Below are 16,935 nucleotides of genomic sequence, written 5' to 3'. Positions count from 1 at the left end.
ATTGTCCGAAATAATTTTTCCAATTTAGTTTAGCAAACCAAAAACAACTAATCACATTACTTCCTTTGCTAAACCGATTGTTCAAAAACAACCGCTTAATTCGATAAGACCAAAATAAAGATAAACTCCATTTTTCTCATCAGGTTCTAATTATCCATCAACTTAGACCTTTCAATTTTAAACAAGACAAGTACTAGGTTAGTTAACTAGCATTCCTTGTTTAGGCATTCGATTAGACTTGAATAACCGAAACCTCACTTTGATAAGTACTTAGTTTCTTATCCGGAATCAAATAGGACTAAACAACCATCCCGTACACAAATTATTTCGTTAAGCCATAAATAATTCATACAAACCAAAATAAATCAACATGCATAATTATTCACCTAAACTGGAAGCAATTAAAACAATCATAGACATTAAAAGCACCGCAATTTCACCATAATTTTGTGAACCTAAACAATTGATACCATACAAAAGCAAGATAACAATAGTCTTTCTTAACCGGAACCAATTGAATCACACACACATCAATTGTACCGAAATTTTGTAAGCCTAAACAATTGATACCATACAATAAAGCAAGATAACAATAGTTTTTCTTAACCGGAACCAATTGAAACACACATCCACACACACATCATGGAATAAATATCAATTGAACCGAAATTTTGTTAAGCAAAAGCAAAAAATATATATAATATAAACTTAGGCTTTTCTTAAATAGTAAAACAATTAACTAACAAGATTGTTACCTCAAATTTCGCATTCACTTCTCCAATATGATAACATCTTCGTCCAGGGAGAATTGATATCGAAATATCACCACGTTGTCATCCTTATGTATAAACAAAAGAATAACAACACACCTCAACCTTTACCAGAGAAAGGTTGAAAACCGGTTTTAACAATTGCAAGCAAAAGTTGAAAACCGTCGAAACACATATGCTTTTATGCTAAACCAAAACCGATTCAACATATTGTGACTTTTTCACATATTGTTTCTATCAGAATCCCTCATGATCCTTTGATAAAGCCTACAGACTAGGGCTATATCTTAATCCCGCTAAATCAAAAAGTCACCTAAACCATAAGGGTTAACAATATATGAGATCGAATATTAAGGTAGTAAAACCGAAATCAAACATCCCATAAACATACATAGCAATAAGATAAAATCAATTAGGCATAGGCTATGTAAACCGAAAACTATCAGAAGAAAAATTACTGATCAAATAATCTTATTCATAATAGACCGATACAATCAATGAAAGAAATAAAAAATTTATGTTTATTATACTCTCTCATTTCTTGTGAATATTGCTTTCAAAAACTGGATTCAAATTCCTCTGAGTACTTCCTCTTTCAGTAGATATGCTCATCTCCAGCAGTTGGGAATGAAGGTTTTCTAGTACTTGTTTTGAATCATTTATCATCATTTCATGATACCTAATACAACCTTTAACAGAGTGAATTTGTTTCCTTAGAGAGTCTTGAGATATTTCACGAAGAAAAACACCATGAGTTTCAGTCATAACTGATGCACAGAGTGCTAGATCACCAAGAGATGATTCTTCTTTTACCAATTTCTCCATTGAAATATGATAATCTCCTTTCAGACAAGAAGATTTATAAGATGGGAGAAAATCAAGGAATATATAACAAATTTGGTTTAAGGAAACCGAAATTATTCTTTCCCAAAAATAAGAAATATTCAATATTTTTCACTAGAGAAACAATCATGAATGTCTTGCCCAAATTTATGCTTCCTCACAATCAGGATTGTGGGCAACAAGTGAGGATGCAAAACTCAACACAATCAGTGTGTTTTGAGGTGAAAAATATTCTCACCATTATGTACTATACTTAGTACGATCAACAATCAGAATACAAAAATGGATTTGAAGAATAACAAGAAATGGTAACAATCTGCCATAGCAGCCTTAGAACAGTTTCATTAATTCAAGCTTAACCCCAAAAAAATGGTTCTTACACTTAATAAAGAAGGAAGAGGAAATATCTCAGATCGGAATTAGCTAATCTGTGAATGACACATGTCCCTAGATTGACTAATCTCATAGTGACACATGCTGCTACACTACTATCCACTAACTAATACTGAGTACACCCCAATGGATTACTCAGGCAGACCACAGTTCAAGAATAGTCATATGCAGGTATATGACAAATACCCTACCCATCACCAAATCCTTTTCCTCTAGAATTGAACCTTGAAAAATGGCTCTTGATGTTGCCAGCATCCTCCCAAGTGGCATCTGCAACCGCAGGATGACAAGCACCTGACCTTCACTGTTGATGACTGGTAGAGTTGGGAAGATGATACGTTGAGCACCAATATATTTTTTGAGTTGAGAGACATGAGAAAAGGGTGTATTCTTTCTTCAGCAGGTAACAACAATTTGTAGGCTACACTGCCAATTTTCTGAAGGATAGTGAAGGGCCCATAGTATTTGGCTGCAAGCTTTAAATTCCTTCTCAATGCCAAGGAAGCTTGTCTGTAAGGCTGGAGTTTTAAGTAAACTATATCACCAACAAAAAAACTTTTATCCACTTTAGTCTTGTCTGCATATAGCTTCATTCTCTCCTGGGACTTGTGGAGTGAGTCTTTTAGTAATTCCAACATAGCAGCTCTTTGTTTCAACTACTCCTCAACAGCAGAAACAGAAGTGGTGGAAGTAGAAGGAAAAGCCAAGTGAGGAGGATTGTAACCATAAAGAGTTGTAAATGGGATTACCTTGAGACTAGTGTGGTAATTGGTGTTGTACCACCATTCTGCAAGAGGTAGCCAATGATGACACTTATTTGGCTGATGTCCACACATGCATCTGAGATAATTCTCCAAACATTGATTCACTCTCTCAGTATGGCCATCAGTTTGTGGATGGTAAGCAGTGTTGAGGTGCAACTGTATACCAAGAGCCTTGAACAAATCTTGCCAAAAGTGGCTGGTGAAGACATTGTCTCTGTCAGACACAATGGATGCAGGCAACCCATGTAGTTTGTAAACTTGAGCAACGAACTCCCTTGCCACAGAAGAAGTAGTGTAAGGATGATGCAAGCCAATGAAATATGCATATTTTGTTAGTCTGTCCACCACCACTAAGATAACTGACTTCCTTTCACTCATTGGAAGTCCCTCTATGAAATCCATAGAGATGTGCTGCCAAGCATGGTCAGGGAAGGGTTGCAACAAGCCAGCTGGGAAATTATGGTCACCTTTATTTTTTTGGCAGACATCACAAGCTGAGACAAATTGTAGTATATCCTTCTTCATTGCAGGCCAAAAGAATGTGGATTTATCTCTCATATAAGTAGCTTGAATTCCAGAATGGTCACCAGCTGCAGAAGAGTGAATGCAGTCCAAAATTTTTGCCCTAACATCTGATGAGGATCCAACATAGATTCTTGACTTGAATCTCAAAACACCATCAGTGTAGGAGTAGTTGGGAAGAGTAGCTGGATGGAGTGCAAGTTATGCAATGAGATCTTGTACCTTTGCATCAGAAGAGTAGCTATCATTAATTTCTTGAGACCATGCTGGTTGTGAAATAGATATACTCTGACAAGTACCACTCTCATGAGGTATTTTAGAAAGTGCATCAGCAACAGTATTGTCAGGCCCCTTTTTATATCTAATTTCATAATCAAACTCCATAAGCTTCATCAACCATTTATGTTGTAAGTTAGAAGAGATTTTCTGTTCCAAAAAATATTTGATGCTCTGGTGGTCAGTTTGAATAATAAAGTGGTTTCCTTGGAGATATTGTCTCCATCTGGTGACATCTTGAACAATAGAGAGCATTTCCTGTTTACAAGTAAACATGGCAGCTGATTTTGGTCCCAGAGGTTTACTGTAGAAAGCTAATGGTTTGCCCTCTTGTAGCAGAAAAACACCAATACCAGTATCACAAGCATCAGTTTCAACAACAAATAGCTTATTGAAATTTGATAGAGCTAATATAAGAGTAGAGAACATGGCTTCCTTGAGCTGTTGAAAGGCTGATGTAGCCGCAGGGGACCAAAAGAATGCATTTTTCTTGAGTAAGTCAGTGAGTGTTCTTCTAATGAGGCCATAATTTTACACAAATTTCCTGTAATAGGCAGTGAGGCCCAAGAACCCTCTAAGGTGTTTGAGTTTATGTGGAATTGGCCAATTGATCATAGCAGAAATTTTTGCAGGGTCAACTTTAACCCCTTCAGCAGTAATGATATGTCTCAAATACTCTAACTCATGTTGGACAAAACAACACTTTGAAAAGTTGGCAAATAGCTGATGCTTTCTCAATATATCCAGTGTAAGTTGCAAGTTCAAAAGATGCTCCTCCAAGGAAGAACTATATACAAGGATATCATCAAAGAACACCCAGATGAATTTCCTTAAGTGGTCTTGAAATATATCATTCATAAGAGCTTGGAAGGTAGCAGGTGCATTGGTAATTCCAAATGGCATCACCTTGAATTCAAAGTGTCCATGATGAGTTCTGAATGCAGTCTTGTAAATGTTAGCAGATTTTACCCTTATTTGATGATATCCAGCTCTTAAATCAATCTTTGAAAAAAAATTCTTACCATGTAATTCATCTAGAAACTCTTCTATAATTTGAATTGGAAATTTATCCTTGACAGTGATGTTGTTAAGCTTCCTATAATCAAACACAAAATCTCCATATGTTGTCTTTCTTTTTGACCAAAAGTATGGGAGCAACAAAAGAACCGTGACTTGCTTGAATGATGCCAGACTGAAGCATATCTTGAACTAGTTGTTCCACCACTGACTTCTGAATGCAGGGACACTTATAAGGTCTCATGTTAACTGGTTCAGAATTTGGCTTAAATGGAATTGAGTGGTCTAGGTTTCTATGAGGTGGAAGGGATTTTGGCTCGGAAAAAACATCAGAATATTGATTAAGTAATTATGAAATTGGAGGTGGGGGAGGAGTAGATGTTGGTGAAGTGGAGATGGAAAAAAGTTGGCCAATCAGGCCATGAATGTGTTTTTTGAAGAATCTTGTAGCTGCATTGCCACTCATCATGCTGCAAGAAGCTTTATCTTGAGTACCAGTAAGTGTAATCTTCTTCCTATTATGTTTAAAAGAAATACTCAACTTGGAAAAATTAAAAATCACATCACCCAATTGCTTCATCCAATCAGCTCCTAAAACCAAATCACAGCCACCTAGTGGTAAGAGTCTTAAACTCCCTGAATGTGGTTGTGCATAGACCAATTTAAGTTGGAGAAGATACCATTACTGACAGTTCTATCACCATTAGCCACAGTGACTAACATGCTAGCAGTTTGCTTAATGGTACAGATGAGTTGCCTAGAAATGTCACTATCAATGAAACTATGTGTGCTACATGTATCTATAAGTACTGAAATAGTTCTTTTTTTAATAAGACCAGGAATTCTAATAGTTTCATCAGAATATTACCTGTCAAGGCATGAAGGGAAATTTCCATGTCACCCTCCATAGGTGAGTCCTCTTCGTCAAGGTGAGTAGCTGCTTCAAATTCCAGAGAACTGTCTTCACTCTCATCTCCAATCATCAAACACATATGTTTTTTTTTACATACATGACCCCTTTTGTAGACTTCATCACAATTATAACACAGACCTCTGGATTTTCGAGCTTGCACCTGATCAGAGGTGAGTCTTTTGATAGGAAGAGACGTGTTATGTTTTGGTAAGATGTTTGAAGTGGATGAAGTTGATTGAGTGGAAGAAACTGGTGTAATAGGGTGTTGTGGAGTAAAATGTCTAGTAGTTGAAAAAGAAGTGTAATATGCTCTTGGAGATGGTTTCACAGACTTTTGTTGTAGAGCCAGGGTTTTCTCTTGCATTCTAGCTAGAGAGAAGGCAGTTAACAGTGTGGTAGGACCAAACATAAGCACTGGTTCTCTTAATTCTTCTTTTAACCCACCAATAAACTGCTAAGGAAATACTCCTCTATAAATATATTGTGTTTTCTTAAAAACAAGGCCTTCGAATGTTAAAATTCCTCAAAATAAGTATCCACGGTTGTAAGTTGAGACAATTTATTGAACATACCAACAATGTTTTCATGAGCAGGATTTTCAAAACGAAGACAAACATTACTACTTAAATCTTTCCAAGAGATATGGGGTCTATTCAATCGAAAATTCTCAAACCATTTAGCTGCCTTGCCATCAAAATGCATCGCAAGCATTCCAGCTTTGTTAAATTCAGGAATCTCATGCATCTGAAAGAAATACTCACATTTATTAAGCCATCCCTTTGGATTATCGCCATCGAATTGTGGAAAATCCATTTTAGGAAGACAATGATGATGATTTGAATCTCGTCCCCCTGAATGATTGTGAAATGAATTCCCAACCTGGAGAGTGTGTCCCTGAGGTCCACTATGATCACCTTGGTGGAAATTCTTTGTAGACAAGAGCTCCTCCATCTGAGATCTCATCATCGATTTGATTGAAAACATATGTGAATCCAGGCTAGCTTTCAATTTGATTTCGAATTCATCTTTGGTAAGCACAGACTCGAGCTGGAGATTGATATTATCAATCTGAAGTTGTAGTTTAGTAGTTGTATCAGTTAGCTCTTTACAAGTTTGAGCAACCATGGTGGAAAAAAAATTGAACTAAAGTTAATGCGTGGGTAGGAAAGAACAGCTCTGAATACCAATTGTACTATACTTAGTACGATCAACAATCAGAATACAAAAATAGATTTGAAGAATAACAAGAAATGGTAATAATATGTTGTAGCAGCCTTAGAACAGTTTCATTAATTCAATCTTAACCCCAACAAAATGGTTGTTACACTTAATAAAGAAGGAAGAGGAAATAACTCAGATCGGAATTAGTTAATCCGAGAATGACACCTGTCCCTAGCTTGACTAATCTCATAGTGACACATGCTGCTACACTACTAGCCAATAACTAATATTGAGTACACCCCAATGTATTACTCAGGGCAGACCACAGTTCAAGAATAGTCATATGCAGGTATATGACACATTCTTACCAAAAACATCTTTAGGATGATTAATCAACACAGTGGATTGTGTTTCCTTAGGTTCCCACTCTCTCTTGTTATTGCGAGAGTTTCCAATCATTTTTTGTAAGCCAAAAGCTTTACCAGTCTTCCTTATCCCTTTTTGAAGAGCCTTCATAAGTTTGATTTCGCAAAGGATTGTAGCGAGATCATTTTCTTCACATGAAGAACTTGATGTGTCATCAGAAAAACTGGTTCCTGATTCTCTTGGTATTTCACCCAATTTTTCTGGTTGAGATTCTACCATACAGGGTTGACCTGAAATGGATTTTAGCTGATTTTCAAGATTTAGTTTCCAACTCAAGTTTTTTTCTAGAAGTTGATTAGACTTACTGAAAACATCATAATTAGAGTTAGAAACAAGTGTAGTGCAATTAGATATTTCTTCATTGGATACTTCCTCCGGAATATCATCAAGAGTGGAAACATACGCTCTATTGCACTTTCCAGTTTTTCTGTTGGGACACTGTTTTGCCATATGTCCGAATCTACGGCACTTGAAGCATTGAACTTCATCAGTACCATTTCTATGGCAAACTGATAGTGTATCAGGAATACATTTATCACAGGATAATATGTTCTTAATTCGTTGCGCAAGAAGCACAATAGTTGAATCAAGCTCCTTTTCAACAGGTGCCATAACCTTTTAGCAACATTTTTCAGTTTGATTCTTCAGCAGAATTTCTCTATCAAAGATCTTTAACTTTCCTACAAGAGAGCTTCGAGAAAGTGTAGAAAGATCATTCCCTTTTATTATGGCATGCTTCTTAGACTCGTATTTGGATGGTAGTGATCTGAGAATTTTGCATATTATTTCCTTTTCAGGTATTGCATTTCCAAGGAGAAAAGATACACTAACAATCTCAGAAAGTTTAGAGTTAAATTCCTCAAAGATGTCGTTATCATCCATATGGAGATGTTCCCATTCAAATGAAAGGATGAGAAGTCTAGCTTCTTTTTAAGATTCATCTCCTTCGATTACAGTCTCAAGAATATCCCATGCTTCTTTAGAAGTTCTACAAAACAGTACATGATGTAGAAGGTCATCACTAACTGCATGTATAATGGCGTTTAAACCATCTGAGTTCTGTTTTGCAATAATCCTTTCTTCAAGAGTATATGACGCTAGTATTTTGAACTCTGACTCCGAATAGTCTATCGGACGTTGGTATTCGTCTTCGATTGATAGCCATGTATTAAAATCTCGGGATTGAAGAAAGGCCTTCATAGACGATTTCCATAATGGATAATTAGTTCCATTAAATCTTGGTGAAACGTTAACTGAATCACTGACCAGATTCATTCTTATAGGTTTGATCTCACCAAACACAGATTGTTAGATATTTTCGTGTTTGCCTGCTCTGATACCAATTGAAAAGGCGAGGGTACCCAAATATACCTCAAGCTAAAACTTTTCCTACCTATATGTCCTTTCTCCGAAAGTGATTATCTATAGACTGAGTCGAGACAATACAACTAATCGGTTCACACTTCGTGTGATCGTCTATGGATACGAGATCGAGACAATACAACAACGAAGTATGTTTACTTGATACAAAGGTTCAGACTTAACCAAACACAATAGGATTGCTTATCAATTAAATAGGAATTAACATTTGTGTAATTTACTTTAATTATAATAAAACAATTATAATGCGGAATATAAAAGTAAATGACACAGCAAGATTTTGTTAATGAGGAAACCGCAAATGCAAAAAAAACCTCGGGACCTAGTCCAGAATTGGATACTCTCAGGATTAAGCCGCTACACAAAATTACACTAACTTCATATAGTTTAAATCAAGTAACTAACCCTATAGTTCACCTAGTTATTTTTGTATTCCCACGCCTCCAACTTATAAATAAGTCACGTACTTGGAACAATTCCTTTGGTTCGTACTCCAAGCAGTAAAGTAACAAAAAATCTGTTTGGTATCAACTCTATTCAACCAAGTGATATGAGTCGGAAAAAGGCTCTTCCGTTTATCTCAACATAAACACCTTCGTCAGGTCCTTAGATCTATCTTATATTCAATCATACAAAGGTAATCGATTAAGATTAAGCCAACAACACCTTTAATCCGAAGAACCGTGTTGATGCCGATCTACTCAATCAATCAATCCAATCTACCACAAGGATAAACCGATTATTAATTGGATACTCTTTTACCGAAACAAGTATTGTGCACACCAAAGATTATAAAACCCAAGTCAGCTCTTCAATATCTTCTTTGTCTTCAAATCTTCTTAAATCTTCAATAAACACCTGCACACAATCACTTGAATCTCTTGTGATCAATCACGCACAGAACGGAGTCTGTTAACAATGGATTATCACAAGATCGTCTTTAGAAACAACAACAGTCTAAAGATCCCTGTCAAAACTCTGAACTAGTTTGAGTGAATCTTAGATCAGAAGAGAAGATTCTCAAGAATAAACAAACTAGGTGTAATCAGATTTCAACCACCGTTAGTCAATAAAATCAATCGAAAACAAAAGATAAACTGCAATTATCTAGTTTCCCACCAACGGGTCGCGCTACAACTTCTCAATCCCAAAGAAGACTTTAAACTGAGCGGTCGTGAGATATTTCGCCTAATTAGGCTACTCTCCTCTCCGAATAGGCGGCTACACCAATAACAACAACAAAAGAGTAAATCTGTTGTTGCGAAGGATTAGTTTGGTAGAAAGGAAAACTTCAAGTATTTATAGCAAGGAAGTTTGGACACCAAGGAATTTCCAAAACCGAAAATATTCTCAAGATATTTATTAAAGCACAAATTCGGTTTCCATAATTCCTTGAAATGCTTTGTCCAAAAATAACGATCGAAATCTATCGGAAAATCTAATTAGTAAATGCACATTACTAATTTTGTAATTTCCCTACAAAATGAAATTAATAACCTTAATTTAAAGATTCTTAACTTACTTATGTTTCGATCCTGGGATTCTCTTCCCTTAGCCGTTAAGAAATATCTTTGAAAAATTAAAGAAATAAACATTCACAACACGTGTTCAAAGTTTGTCGACATCTTAACTTTGGAAGTTCTCTTTCACACTTACAACCTTGAAACCGATTTTCTACACTTCCAAACAAGTTTAGAATTGGTTCATATGACTTTCAAGAACTGTGTGATTGATCAAACCAACATTCATTCACAATCATGGGTTTACGGTTCTACCAAAACAAGTTTCGGTTCTACCTCCATGTGAGTACTGTGCATAGTCACACTAGCTTTCCAAAAATTCGGTTTACTAGGTACTAGGATCGGTTCTCCACATATATATGGTATCTAACTTATATGTGTTGAACATGTCTTTAGGATCGGTTCCCCTTTGCCTAAAAACGTGTTGCACATGTCCATACGATCGGTTCCCCTTTCTGCTATAAACCTTGCTGCACCCCGTACAAGGATTGGTTCCCTTTGATGTACTGCACCCCTTACAAGGATCGGTTCCCCATTTCCTTTTGATTGGTCAGACATACAAAATCTGATCATACCACAGGTGATTAATTAAGATCGGTTTTACTAATAAAAGTTATACCATTACATAAGTCAAGCCTTTGTGAATAGTTCTACCAAGAAAACAACAAGTTGTGAGCGGTTATACTCTATCACACATATTGGTTGTTCATAAGATATGCAATGAATAACAAAACCAAAAACACTTGGAAATTTCCTTTTCGGTTCACAAACAAGTTTATGAACTTACTTCCTTAGAACACATGTAAACATTGTTCCCTAGGATGAAATCCTCATCTCATACCCATACATAATCACAGTAGTATTCAAATGATTATGGCGATGTCTTATCTACAAAGCTTAATGGTTAAACAATAAACCTCGTATTGTATTACTTAATACTATGTCTATCTAGAGTTCAAATATGCTTCGCAGTTATGTTTTCAATATGCACGACTTGAAAGATATGTTTGGGAATGAAACAGTTCAAGTCAAATATCACTAACCTCAAGTGGAAGGATGATTGTTGTCGTTATAGCTCCTTGCTTCTTCACATATTCAAGACTTCGCAATACTTGTAATGTCTCATATCATAATACTTTCAAGATAACCTATACGAAGTTGACTCTAGTACATAATCAAGCGACTCTTAACATGAGTTTTGATTCACTAAAATATGACAACCAAACTTGACATACCAACGCTTGGTGGGTTTAACCGAGCAATGCTCTAACAACAATAATTAAAAGAAATCAAAAACTGATATCTATTTTTCTTGGATAGATCTTTAAACGGTTTCTTAAAGATCATCTTCAATATCCTCAAATTTCTCAGGATCTTCATCTCGACTGATTTCCCTGATTCTGCACACAGTAACTTGATTATGTTCATAGGCTAAAGCATTAACCTTTTGATTAATATTCCGAGCATACTCCCTGTTACCGATTCCAAGTTTAATCAACTTTCTTTGGTTACGGATAACAATCCTTAGCATTGCTTCATGTCTATGATGTGTTTCGATAGTACTGAGGAGGACTTGTCGTAGATTGATAATATCAATCTTAGCATCCAAACTATTTTGGACAGGGAGATGAGTCGTATCTTTATTTTCGTGTTCTTTATCTTCACAACCAGATTTCTTGAAGGTATCATCAAGATGAATAGTTTAATTAGAAGTCATTCCGCTCAAAGCTTTTATAATTGTAGCTCGAGATCTGGTTTGAGGATATATCCTTTACCATAAGTTCTCAAATAAGATGAGTGCATATACCAAAGAATTCTTTAACACATACCAAACACAGGTGCCAACCTTAATTAAATAATTCTGACTGGATTTGAAAATATTTTCGCTAATTATGTGTTATTGGATCACAAAGATTCTTTGGAAAGAATCAATCCTCTAGATCATGTATCTAAAAATACTTTAGACAGGAAAACTTATCATGTTTACACAAGCTGTTATAAGACAACTTGTCTACACATGGAGACAGATTAAGCATCTTCAGGTATATTGTGTGAACTCTCTATGTTGAATAAGATATATTAACAGGATACACAGTGCCCAGGTATGTGTGCTTCCTTACATCAGTTGATCAGGCATTATAAGGATGCACATTCCAACACGATTAAGCGTTGGGGTGAGAAAAATCTTCCTCACCAATTACCTTTTGAGGAATTTCTTCCTTCTTACTTTTATAGACATGATCATGTTCCCTTGTGTGGGTTTGAATTCATCCTCTTTATCAGGAATACTGCGTGATGATATCCTTGATTGTATCTTGTGCCCAGGGTGGTATGTTCTTTGAACTCGAACCCGTGAGATCTTGATCTGCCAAACAAATTGCAGATGTCTTTTGTTCAAGACATTCTATATGTGCTCTTAAAGTATCCATTCCTTGTTGAAAATGTTTTTCTAAAAACATGTCAAGGTATACCTTTTGACATGTCTCTGTAAGAAGTTCTTCTATAAGGATCTTATTCCTTATTTGTGAATGATCCAGCGATTGAGTAAGTAGTTCACACTCTGAAGTATGCTGATATACTTCATTGCACGAGGCCAGTTTTTGTTCCAAATAATCAGCTAGATCATTTTGAAGACTAAGTGTTTGTCGCTTTCCTTCACAAATTATTACATTTAATTGAGAAATAAGTTTTAGGACATCATCTAAGTTGTCAAAGGCTTTTCCCTTTTCAGAGTAGTTTTCAACATGTTTGAAGAATCTTTCTAACATTTTACGAAATTCAGAACTTGGGCAGACTAGTGAATTTAATCTCTTTTCTCTTTTAGGAACAAAATATTTTTCACTAGAGATTGGATTCGGATCCAAAAAATGTTTGTTTAGTTTTGGATTCATTATTTTCTGATCAGGAACCTCAATCTCAATCAAGTTATCAGTCCTAGACTTTCTTCTTGATTTTTGAAAAGACTTACAAGACCAATTTCCATTAACCTTTTCTGAGACTTTATTCTCATTATCTTGACATACGTTAACTGAGTTCTTCATAAATTTAGATTTGCTTTTCTTATTTTGACTCATATCTTATAGGTTGGATTGCACCAAACATAGATTGTTAGATATTTTCGTGTTTGCCTGCTCTGATACCAATTGAAAAGACGAGAGTACCCAAATATATCTCAAACTAAAACTTTTCCACCTATAAGTCCTCTTACCGAAAGTGATTGTCTATGGACTGAGTCGAGACAATACAAAGAATCGATATTCACACTTTCTGTGATCGTCTATGGATATGAGATCGAGAAAATACAAAAAATCAAAATGTGATTACTTGATATTAGGTTCGGACTTAACCAAACTCTATAGGATCACTATCAAGTAATACAAAATTAACGTTTGTGTAATTTACTTTAAATTATAATAACAACAATTCTAATTACAGAAAACAAAAGTAAATGACACAACAGATTTTGTTAACGAGGAAACCGCAAATGCAGAAAATCCCCGGGACCTATTCCAGAATTGAATACTCTCAGAATTAATCTGCTATACAAAATTTAAACCAACTTCGTATAGTTGAGACCAAGCAACTAAACTTATAGTTCACTTAGTTTCTTCAGTATCCTTGCGCTTCCGACATTCGATAAGTGCACGCACTGGAACAATTCATTTGGTTCGTATCCTAAATAGTAAAGGAATAACAAATTTATTCGGTAACAACTCTATTCATTCTCAGTGATGTGACTACTAATTTTCCCATAGTCTACGTAATGTATACAGCTCAGAGAATCGTATATTAAGCAATATGGATGCCTCTGTTGAACTGCTAATGCTAAGTAAATAAATGATATATGTATCAAAGTAATAACAAAGACTAATGAATAAAGCAAGTAAAGCTAAGTTATCAATTGACACAAGAGATTACGTGGTTCGACTTTGTAGTCTACGTCCACGGGATAATGAGTGATTTCTTATTAAGTTTCAGGTGGTTACAAGAGATCTTAAATGCTTCCCAAAGTAATAGAGAGAACTCAAGTTGTTATATCTACTTAAGTTCTAAAAATTAAAGAGGAATAAGCTTAAGACTAGATCTTCTCTCCTAAGAATTGAATGCCTTATTTTGTTGGTGAAGCTTGGTATTTATCGCCCCATCGTCTCCAGGTATATCTTCGCTATCTGTAGATCCATCCTTTCTTTATACACCTTCCGTACGAATGGTACCTTCGTCCACCGCATGTTTTCTCCAGTTGAACCTTGACACCTCAGATGACCCACGTTACTTCGGGAACTTCCCAGCCTTAGTACAGGTTGTACCTGCGTCCACCGCTGTCCTTATCCAATCTTGTTCTGCCACATTATCTCTCTCCACGTGCTTGGATTATGCGTGTGGATAAGAGATTAGGGCATTTAATGCTGATTAGATATGTCATCTACCTCTGTCTCCTCGGTAGCTTCCTCCCTCTATGTTTAGGTTTTACTTTATTCATTTTGGCCGTTGAAGAGCTTCTCCTTGGGCGAAGATAAAGTAGATCTACGAAGGTATCCTCGACTGCTCAGATACTTCTGTACAGCGAGGAATATGTTGTTATCTTGTGTGTGACCGCCATGATTTGTGACACGTGCTTCGCGGAATATTGATATTCACAAGTGATATGAATTTGACAAAGGCTCTTCTGTTTAATCCGATAAACTCCTTTTTCGGGTTTTAGATCTATCTATTCAACAACTACCAAAGTAGCCGTGTTTAGACTTTGCAATAAACGAATAAAGAATCTACCAAGATACTATATAGTGATGCTGATCTACGCAACTAATCAATCAAATCTATCAAAGATAAACCGATTATAGTTGGATCCCAGCCGATCAAGTTTTGTGCACACCAAAGATTATGAAACCAATAAGAAATATTCTTTATCTTCAAATCTTCTTAGATATTCAATAAACACCTGCACACGTTGAATCTCTTATGATCAATAACGCAAAGAACTGAGTCTGTTAACAATGGATTATCACAAGACGTCTTTAGATATAAAAAAAGTTCTTAAGATCCCGTCAACACTTCGATCTAGTTTGAGTGAATCTTATATCAGAAGAGAATATTATCAAGGATAAACAAAGTAGGTGCAATCAAAGTTCAACAACCGTTAGTCAATCAAATCAAATCGAGAACTAATAATACTGCAATTATCTAGTTTTCCACCAACGGTACTCGTAGAGCTTCTTGATCCCAAAAAAGTATTTAAACGAGCGGTCGTAAGAGATTTCGCATAATTAGGGTACTTTCCTCTCCGGATAAACGGCTCCACCAGTAACAACATAACATGGTAGTTTTGCTGGCTCTTAAGATTAGTTTTCCCAAAATGCATACTTAGGTATTTATACACCAAGGATGTTTGGACACCAAAGAATTTCCAAAACCGAAAATATTCTCAAGATATGCACGTAATTCCCAAATCGGTTTTCATAATTCCTGGAAATGCTTTGTTCAGTATTTCTGAAATCTCGCTGTAAAATGTCCAATTTGTAAATGCACATTACCAATTTTTATTTGGGCAATTTACAAATCTAGGCCTGTTTTTTTTTATGGTTACAAAACTAAGCCTGTTTTTTTATTTCTTACAAAACTAGGCCTTATTTGACCAAAAACTGTGGATGGAAAGTTAGCCACAATTATCTGCCACCTATCAACATTTTTCTAGTTTTAAAACATTTTAGTCCTTATAAGATCAACGACAGAGATTTCATCACAAAGTGAATGGCCAAGTCGTTGATAGTGTACATGTGTAACAGATCTAGCCACAGAAAATCGAAGGCCCGGGATTAGTCGTGCTCTGGATGTCTTCTTCACCTTCAACTGTAACATTAAACTGGTGAGCATCGGAGATTTCATTCACTACTTCTCATCAGCTCTCTGTTTCTTTGATGCATTTACAAACCATCCCCTAAACCTTTAATCCCACTAGAACCATTTTTGTAGCCGGCGATAACAATTTCAATTTCTGCATGTCCTGTAGCTACTAAACCCTGCCTAAGACTCACGAATGCCTCGGGCCGCTGCCATCATTCCCTGGCTTCTACAAAATTAGCCAAAACCCTTTAAGCACAATCACAAAATCAAAGGAAAAATCTGGTAATTATGACGTATGGACTAGTAATATAAGAGAAATTCCTTTTGAGACTTTATTCAAACAGTTGCTGGACCTAAACTGGTGTTAGAGGAGGTGAGTTTGTTGTGTTCTTTCGATCCATATTTCATCTCCTTTCCTGAAAAGAATACAAATTCCATACAAACCCAAAACTCCTAATCGTAAATGAACTCCAAATCAACCATCAATTACCAGATAATGAACCAAGTAAATTCAAACGCCAATAATAGCTAGATAGTAGCAACATCATTTTATGTACCCATCTTCTCTTATTAATCCACTCTTTCTTTTCCATTAGGTTCTCTGAGCACTAACCATGATATGATTTCAGATATCTATACATCTAGCTACATATTGATCATTACCACTAAAATGAATTTATGTCTCAATTAACACCATGCAAACTTAAGAGTTCCCAATATAAACAGTGAGCTTTGGTCATATTTTAATCACAATTCAACAAAGAAGATTAATTACAACATGCTCTTACCCTTAACTAGTTCTCAATGAACAAAGAATTTCTATCGAGTCCTCCATCTCCATATGATCAACATAATCTGAACCGACTCCTCCTTAATTTTTTACCGCTCTAATGAACAACATAAGCCATACCTCTCTTTCTTAGATATAGATGCAATTATACTTCAGAAATTAAACTATTGACGCATTTCGCTTAAATTTTCTACCGATTTATTCTATCACACAATAATTAAGAGGCACCCGTTTTTCAAATATCACCATAGAAACAACTGAACTAAATCAATTTTTTCTGCTGCTGAGTGTTCTCAATTGCAGGTGATTTTGAGTTTGT

This window comes from Papaver somniferum, chromosome 11 (genome assembly GCF_003573695.1).
Source record: "Papaver somniferum cultivar HN1 chromosome 11, ASM357369v1, whole genome shotgun sequence".
Taxonomy (NCBI): Eukaryota; Viridiplantae; Streptophyta; class Magnoliopsida; order Ranunculales; family Papaveraceae; genus Papaver; species Papaver somniferum.
The sequence above is the reverse complement of the archived record's forward strand: the minus strand, read 5'-3'. Positions refer to the sequence as shown.